The following is an 8,336-nucleotide window of genomic DNA, read 5'->3' on the forward strand; positions in this document are numbered from 1 at the left end:
AAGATATCGGGGTTCAAACATATATGCATCGGTGGTCGAGAGTTCGATACCCTGCATGCTTGGAAGATTCGGCAGCCTTCGTGCTTGGAAGGTCGAGGGTTCGAGCCCCGACAGGTATCGTAGGTTGTGTGCTCGAGTCGTTATTTACTATATACCACTATATGTATCCTATGTACTTCCTATGAAGCCCAGTGTTTTTCTAAGGGGCAGGCATTAAGTTACGGACATATTTGTTGGGGAAGTAGCCTAACAATGCTTACGCATTAAAAGCGAACGCCACAGGCAGCGATCGGCAGCGCCGCGTGCACGCTGCTTGCGAGTAAAATCAAGTAAAGGCACGTTCATGCTAGCGGTTACTATCCCTTGACGGCAAACCGGCCTCCAGTGCCGTAGAACGTCTGCCGAGCGAGAGGTGTTCAATTTAGACGGAAATTCGGCCGACGCACCGCCCGCCGCCAAAGCCACCTTGCCGCTGCCCGACCGACGGGCCAATCGACGATCGCAAAGCTGCGCGCCTCCGCCACCGGCAACGCAAACATCGGCTGCAGCTTCTGTTCCACGCAAATCCCCGCAAAATAATTTCCACTACATAAAGTGATGCGTACACTGTACATGTTACGAAAAACGGTATCCACTGTAAAACGTTAAACACGAACGAGAGCTCCGATACCTATCCAGCTCAGCTGCACTGCACGGCTACCGACGGCAGACGACGGGCGCGGCTGTGCTCGCATCGCTGCCGACAGCACCGGTAATATTAGCGTGTTAACGCGATAGCGTTAAGGAGCTCGTGTCGCAGAAAAGCCGGTGTCGTCGGCGTCGGTGTCGGCGTCGGCGTTTTGCGGCGTTGACCGTGAGCGATAAATCACGGCAGGCACTCCATAAATAAAAAGCAACTTCCAAGATGGGCTGGGTGGGAATCGAACCAGGGTCTCCGGAGTGTGAGACGGAGACGCTACCACTCAGCCACAATTTCGATGCTTCCAAAAGGTACAAACGCGCCTCTAGTGAATGCGGTGTTGCCTTCGAAACGAGCCGTGGAAAGTTATACTGTGGTGTATATCGGTAATTATGAACATGTAACTTACAGAAGTCGCAATTACACGAGTAGCGAAGTGTGTTTCGCTGCATTTCTTCTGCGCTTTCCGCACACGGAGAGCCATCTTGCGGCAAACACAGAAGACCCCCTCCTCTCCATGTACGGCGCTGCCCCGACAGATGGCGCGACACGCGCGCATTAGAGCTGTCGCGGCTCGGACTCTCTCCCCTGACAACGCTCCGCCTTGCTCCCTCTGTAGAATCAAGCGTCCTTCCTTTCTTTAGATCACTATCTCTCTATCTCTCTGCCCGTGCCGATCACGGCGTTTGGCTGGCGTGCATCATTTCCCCCTCCGGGATACCGAGTTCTTTGGTTCGCTCCGCTTGCTCAGGCGCACGTTTCGTTGCTGCGCCGAACGCCGCGTTGCTCGACCATATGGCTCGACGCTCAGCGCGTCTGATGCGGGGCGCCTCGTAAGTGATGGCTGCCCTGTAGCCCATTGTCTTACACCCATTGGCGGGTCGACGGGAACGCTATCGCGTTCCACTCTTGAAGGCGAAGCTTAAGCGTCCTCCAATTTTTTTCTGCATTGTGTATAATTATTGCGAAGAGCGTTAGCACCGGTATGAAATATTGCGGCTTGTGAGCGTCGGTAATTCATTCCGAAGCGCCATGAGCTTTCGCTTTGAGGAGAACCAGAAAAGGCCTAGAGACGATATCGTCGCCGCCTAGCGATCAGCAGCAGTAAGGCTGCCGTCGTTGCCAGAACGGTCGCTCCTCGATCGCTGATTGACCACAGCGCTGTATGCGGCTGCCGTACAAATGTGTCCCGCTCACACCATATGGTCACATGCTCTCTAGGGCAAGAAAATCTCGCCGTTCGCGATAAAAACAGCCGTCGAACGGCGGCCCGCGAACGGCGCGCGGCGGGCTGCCGTGCCGGTATTTTGGAAGAGCTTTAAACCTTCCTTTTTGAGCGTGTCCGAAACATGGATGCGTTTCCGCGCACATCACTGCTTAACCCGTTGTTTTCTCTTTTTCCACTTCCCTCCCCTCTAATGAAAGACAAGCTGCAGCCTAGTTATATACTGAATACAGACAAATCAGCACAATGCAAGAACACTTACAAAGTTCGTCTATTTTTCCATGCAATCCGGGGTTGTGGTCACATTAGTCACAGCGAATGTTCGCCGAACTGAGGAGACTGTACAGCTCACAGTCACAAAATGACTCATTGCAGCGGCCGCGCGCTATCCCAAACAAGTCCCTGTTCATTACTGCCATTGCCACTGTCAAAATTGGGCCGAACCAGCAAGAAAACACACATGCACACATGCATGCACAGCTCGTAACGTCATGTTCGCAACCAGCTCCCGTCATGCAATGCTGGGGTTATATAAGAAAACGCGGAGAGATGGCATAAAAATATGGCCGCTGCTTCTGCACTGAAATATACATAGAGTAACTGAAGCACGATTCGGACATTCAGGTCCGACTGCACATATTCAAACAAAAACTGGTTCGTTGAGGGTAAAACAAAAACACAAATTTATGGCCATAGTGTGCTCTTGGAACCAATGTTGCCGCATTGAACACAATTATTCTTTATTGCCATCATGGTGGTAGAACTTCAGACAACAGTATCTTTCATCTGTCTACATGGCTGCGCGATAGTGGAGCGGCTGTGTGCGGCTTTACCCTGCTGGGTTTGCTGCGCTGACATGCATTGGCGCGTTGCACAAACCGCGTTGCCGCTGTACGATATATTGAAATGTGGCGGGTTGCAGATGTTTACTTGCACCATTGCTGAGTAAACAAATAATAATGGGACAAACGTGCAAAGCGTTTTAATGATTGTATTTTGTTTGCTCCAATTTCGCACCTCGGCTGCAGAAATTGTTTGCTAAGATGGGACGGATAATATAACCAGGTGCAAGATTGCAAAACGTCGAGCGCTGTTTATATTCATGCTGCTGTTGACAGCTTCAAGTTTCTGTCTTCCTGTGGAACCTTTGTCTTACTTGAACAAGGAAATGGGTCATTTTTTAAACAAGCCAGTTCAAATGCAGTTCAAAGTTTCAGCAGTGTTATATAGAAGAAAGTATTATGGCCAGTTCTGAGTGTGCTTTCATTCACCAGTTATTTCCACCGGTGTAAGTTCAAAATTTAATGGTCTAAATGGACCTTAGCTCTTGGCAAACCATTAGCTGGTCTTTTTTTTCAACACAGATGCCTGCACATTATATGTGTTGGCAGGAATGCTAGCGAACTACATTATACTTGTTGCCACAACCAAAGTGAAACTTTGCAACAGTGATTGAAAAAAAAACAGCATTATACAATACTGATTCAAGTCGTCTGGAAAAGTTGCTTAAGTTAACGTACACCCCCTACCCCACCAGACACAATTATTCACCACACTGACTCTCATGGTGTCAACCATGCTATTACAAGACTAGGCATCAAGTGAGGAGAATTAGGGGATAAGAGGGCACAATGCTTTTTGTTAGAACATCAGATGTGCTTTACATAAATGCTACATTCCAACTAACAAAGGAGCAACTGGTTTGTGAGATTGTGACCAATGCATACGAAAGCTAATGACATTCTGTGCAGCAGAATCTTTACGATGAGGTGTTATGCGCACAAGTGCACTCTTTCACACAAAATGACATCCTGCAGTCAAACCTTGTGCCAACATTAGAGGTTGAAAAACACCGTAGTGGAAAGCAAAGAGTGCTAAATTTGTTGAAAATTACTAAAAATTATTCGATTATTCATTATCCTTACTGTTCGTTAAAGATTCACAGATTGTTCCCTACGGGTGCTGTAAACAGGCACCCTGCTTTTACAGTGGTAGCAACAATGATCTGTGGCACAGACAAGAATAAATGCTCATGAAGTTTGTGCAAGAGTATACCCTACAAATTGCACCCTATTTCACATTCCAATATGGTAGAAGAGGAAGACGAAAAAAACTACTTTCTGGTGGAGGATGCATACCCACCCTAGAATAGAAGAAACAAGTGTACCCTAACCATTGCTGCTGCCGATGCCTGTGCACTAGCAGTTACATATAATATGGCAGTTACAATTGTTTTTCCACAAGCACTGCAAGCTGCGGCCAGTTTACCAGTACACAGCTGTAATAAATTTAGGGCAAACTAAAGCTCTCTAATGGATTTATCTCATATGACACAATTGGAATGCAATATTCTGCAAATAAGTGAAGCGCGATGTGCCATCCCATACAATGAAACACCTTTGAAGAATCTGGATCACCACCTGCACCATTGGGCAAAGTTACACCCTTTGGAGTGTCCCTTCTGCCACACAACAATAATCGTTATCTGCCTTGATGCGTTTCCTTTCTTGAAAACGCCACACCCGCTACTTTGCTGTCGGGAATGCTATCATGCTGATAACGCGCATGCCGTTCGTTACTGGAAAGCACAGGGCTCGCAGCGTTAAAGAAAGAAAATGCATAAAGGCAGATGACAATTATCGTTGTGCGGAAGAAGGGGCACTTCAAAGGGTGTAACTCTGCCTAAGAGTGTGGGCCGTGACAAGGGAAACGAGTGTGTTCTGTGTAAAGTAGTGCACCTGTATAACCTAAAGCTTTGGAGAATGCATTTAGCTGGGAAGGTTCCTAATTTTAATTGCACACAGTAAAAACCTCCATGCAGTTTTGCAAAATGCAAACCCCCTAACTTTTTGCTGTTCAAACGTAATGACACGTAGGGCCATAACATGTACATTATGGGTTTCGTTCCCAAACAATCAAAGTGAATAGCACCAACCTAAGTATTATGTGCCTTCTTGTTAGTGTCGAATGCTGCGATCGGCAGAGAAACGGATTTCTGGAGCAATATAAAGTATTAGGTAGTGTGATCTCAGTTCTTTCACTGCTATTTAAGCATTATCCGGTCTTAAAGTAAAAAAAAGAGGAATAAATACATGCATATTTTACGTCACAACCCTCATAATTATTTAGTAGTCTGGATTATAAAGGATTCCAGATTTACAACGCAGGACAGATTTTATTCCACTGAAAGAATGGCATCATGCCAAGGATTCTGCATTTGGTGCTATACTTATTTGTGTTTAGTTCAGTTGGAATGTGTGTGTATCGTCAGCGATATCGCTTGACATGTTTTAGATTGACTGTTTTCTAAATTTAGGCAAATTCGTATTTGCAAATAACCTTGTATGACACCAAGAACTTGCTTAGCAGGAGTATTTCTAACATTTGCATGATATGAGGCTCTTGAATGCATATCTAAGCCTGGAGTACACGCCGCCCCCTAATCTCATCACCAAGTTTCTGGAACTCATCTACGAGGTTTCTTATGGGCTAAATGCGAAAACACCCGTGTACTTAGCTTTAGGTGCACGTTAAAGAACCCCAGGTGGTCGAAATTTCCGGAGTCCTCCACTACGGCGTGCCTCATAATCAGAAAGTGGTTTTGGCACGTAAAAACCCCAAATATTAATTAAGTTTCTTATGATGAATGTAAAGTTGCTTGAACGGGAGAAATAGGGAACTTATAACAGGTGAATTATGCAGCATAAGAATGATGTCAGCAAGAAGCAAGCATCAAGAAGCACTGTCACTCAATATGCATAGACTATCAAACACAAGAATTATTTGGGATGATTTAAAATTCTGGCATTGGAACGAAATGTCTTTTAATGTATATATAAACTCTGATTATTCACTCTACTACCACTACCTTCATTAGGAACATTCATAATCATTATCCTATCTATGCCACATCATCCTAGCTAATATTCAAGCCTTCATAAGCGGCTTTTTATACTGCTAATTCTCTGTGGGAAAGAGGTGTCCGTATGAAGACCATTACCCCTTTTTTGATAAATGATAAGGGAAAAACTTCACACCAAAAATGCATTGAGCTTGAGCAAGTTCTGTGTTTGATGCTGTTGATTCTTTTTTCCCTTTGCCAACATTGACCCACCTGGTTAGCTAAGTAGACAGAAAAGCTGCAGGAGAAAGGTGGGGGTGCCAAACCAGACTTGTGCCCCAGGGAACCTTTTCACGGTCACTGGAGGAACTGCCTGTGGCCTCGGCATCTTCCTTGAGGGCCATGGCCATGTCTAGGAAACCTTGTCTCCACAGGCTGCACAAAGAAAGATAATTTGCTGAGCTAAGTCTTTTTCTTAAAAGAACCCATTTAAGTTGTATTCGTGGCTTTGCACCAGAAAACTGACACATGACTGGCCACTCAAGACACTTTATGTGTATTCGCAGGCTTATTCCTTGGAAAAACATTTTTATGTAGCACACAATGAGTAACAGTAACAAAAAAGTGCATCAGGAGGCTTTCATATTGCTCTACAACTTTTGATTGACACATTTCATTTAATTATTTGAGATATTTAATAACTAATTAAGAATTATGTAATTAGGCAGAATGCACAAAATAATCAGAGTATCTTCAAGCGATGGCAAACATTACCTTCATTTTGTCTAGTTACATCGCATTTACATATTTCTAAATCTTGGTGCATGATAGTTAAGCCACCCTGTAGATCAAAAAACAATATTAAAATTTTCATAATCATCTCTTGCGTGTTATTGGTGGCTATGGCTGCTTCAAGTTATTCTTTCAGTATGGTACAAGCAGTTTTGAAGTGAAATTGTTTTGCATCGAGGGCATGCAATCTAGACAATCAAGCAAAAGGTCAAGTTGTGTTCACTATTCAGATGTCAACTAAGAAGCTGCAGGAAAAGGAAACAGGACACAACACCTAATAAACAATGCAAAATTTGAAAATTTAAATTGAACAAGAAACCAGTTTTTGAAAACACAGAAAAAAAAGCCAGCAGCTTACATTGAATACACCCTTGCTATGTACTCCAAGTGAAGTTGTTACCGCAATGCTTGGGCACCATATGAACGTAACAATCAACAACTTCGAGCAGAATATTAACACCACTAAATGAACTGGCCTTTGAAGATTCTTGATCTGAAATCCTCAACGACTTGTTCTGGCGTTTAATCTGTCAAGCTCAATCTGTATTCTCAAAAGCTGGCTCTCGGCCATAATTTCTCTAAATGCAACATCAGCTTAAATCTCAAGATAGGGTTGACCTGTAAATAAAGTGGATAATGCATGGCAAACATCATGAACTCTCTTACATGTTAACCAGAGGGTTCACTCATGCAGCCATGAAATTGTGATGCAGACACGATATATTGAAGCTGGTTTTGTGAAATGTTTCATGCTTCCAAGGCTTCTTCAGTTGTGAAAGCTGTCTCCACTAGCTAAATAAGCGATGAGAATAAAAAAAGAACTTCAACATGCTCGCAATACGTTGGCCATTTTCAAGTAAACAGCAGCCTTTTTGGGCGCCCAGGTTGCCTGGTGCAAATCTATTATGCCCAGTACTTGCGTTACCCAGTACCAGCCACTTTAAAATGCAATGTGGTCAGAGCCCTTTCCCTCTCTTTTTCTGCTTTGGAAACAGTTTAACATGTGTTCAGTAGGCGTCGAGAAAGGGGACAGAAAACACTGTGCACCACTGATTTCTAACATGTTTCGCTGGATGCAGCACACCGCACCGGATGCAGGTGTAGCCAGTGGAAATGCTATGTCATGCAGTCGCTTGTCCTGGAAGCAGGGCATATGGTGGACTAACTAGTGCGTGCGATCAGATAATATTGCTGCCGAAAAACTTTTCTTCGTGGTTTTTCACATTTTAGGAGGTCTCTACTTGTCTGGCAAGCGCTTTTATGACAATCTGAACCCGTATACGATAGTGTTCTCTTACATCAAGTTTTTTCTGATTTACCAGTGTTTCCATTGCACGCCACTTATGTTAGCGACACTGTAGACACTACAATGGAAAAATTCTGGACACCCCGAAACACTGCTTGGGTAGTTTATGGCACATCAGGCAGGCATGTTAGGGGAAGAAATGCCACACACCCGTGCAACAAAGTGGTGCCGCAAAGTTGTGAAGCACCAACTTCCGGGACAAGGCCGGCTTTAGTCGAGGGCGCTCGACGTGCTGTTCATCCCCTGTAGTAAAGATCAGTGGCATGGACCCTTTTATACTGGCTGTCTTTTCTGGCCGGAACCTTGGCAACAGCTTCCACCATACTTTTTTTGAACCTGCAACATGTGCAGAGAAAGTCACATCACTGTGCGTTGATTGTATGGCTTTATTCTTCTACACATTCTATCAAATGATTAAAAAATACAGTTAACACATTTTTACTACTGTATATAGACAGTCTAGTTGCTATACACGCGAAACATTACCATTCTT

The 8,336-nt window shown here is 44.4% G+C and overlaps 1 long non-coding RNA gene across 1 annotated transcript in view; it reads right to left on the reverse strand.

The window, feature by feature from the left end:
- Positions 1 to 6,172, reverse strand: part of LOC139052635 (uncharacterized) — a 65,995-nt gene extending 59,823 nt beyond the window's left edge. Inside the window, exon 1 of the long non-coding RNA XR_011510003.1 lies at positions 6,019 to 6,172. This is a non-coding gene — a long non-coding RNA (uncharacterized lncRNA). The remainder of the gene's footprint in view (positions 1 to 6,018) is intronic.
- Positions 6,173 to 8,336: the final 2,164 nt, after the last annotated feature.

This window comes from Dermacentor albipictus, unplaced genomic scaffold (assembly GCF_038994185.2).
Source record: "Dermacentor albipictus isolate Rhodes 1998 colony unplaced genomic scaffold, USDA_Dalb.pri_finalv2 scaffold_28, whole genome shotgun sequence".
NCBI classification, from domain to species: Eukaryota; Metazoa; Arthropoda; class Arachnida; order Ixodida; family Ixodidae; genus Dermacentor; species Dermacentor albipictus.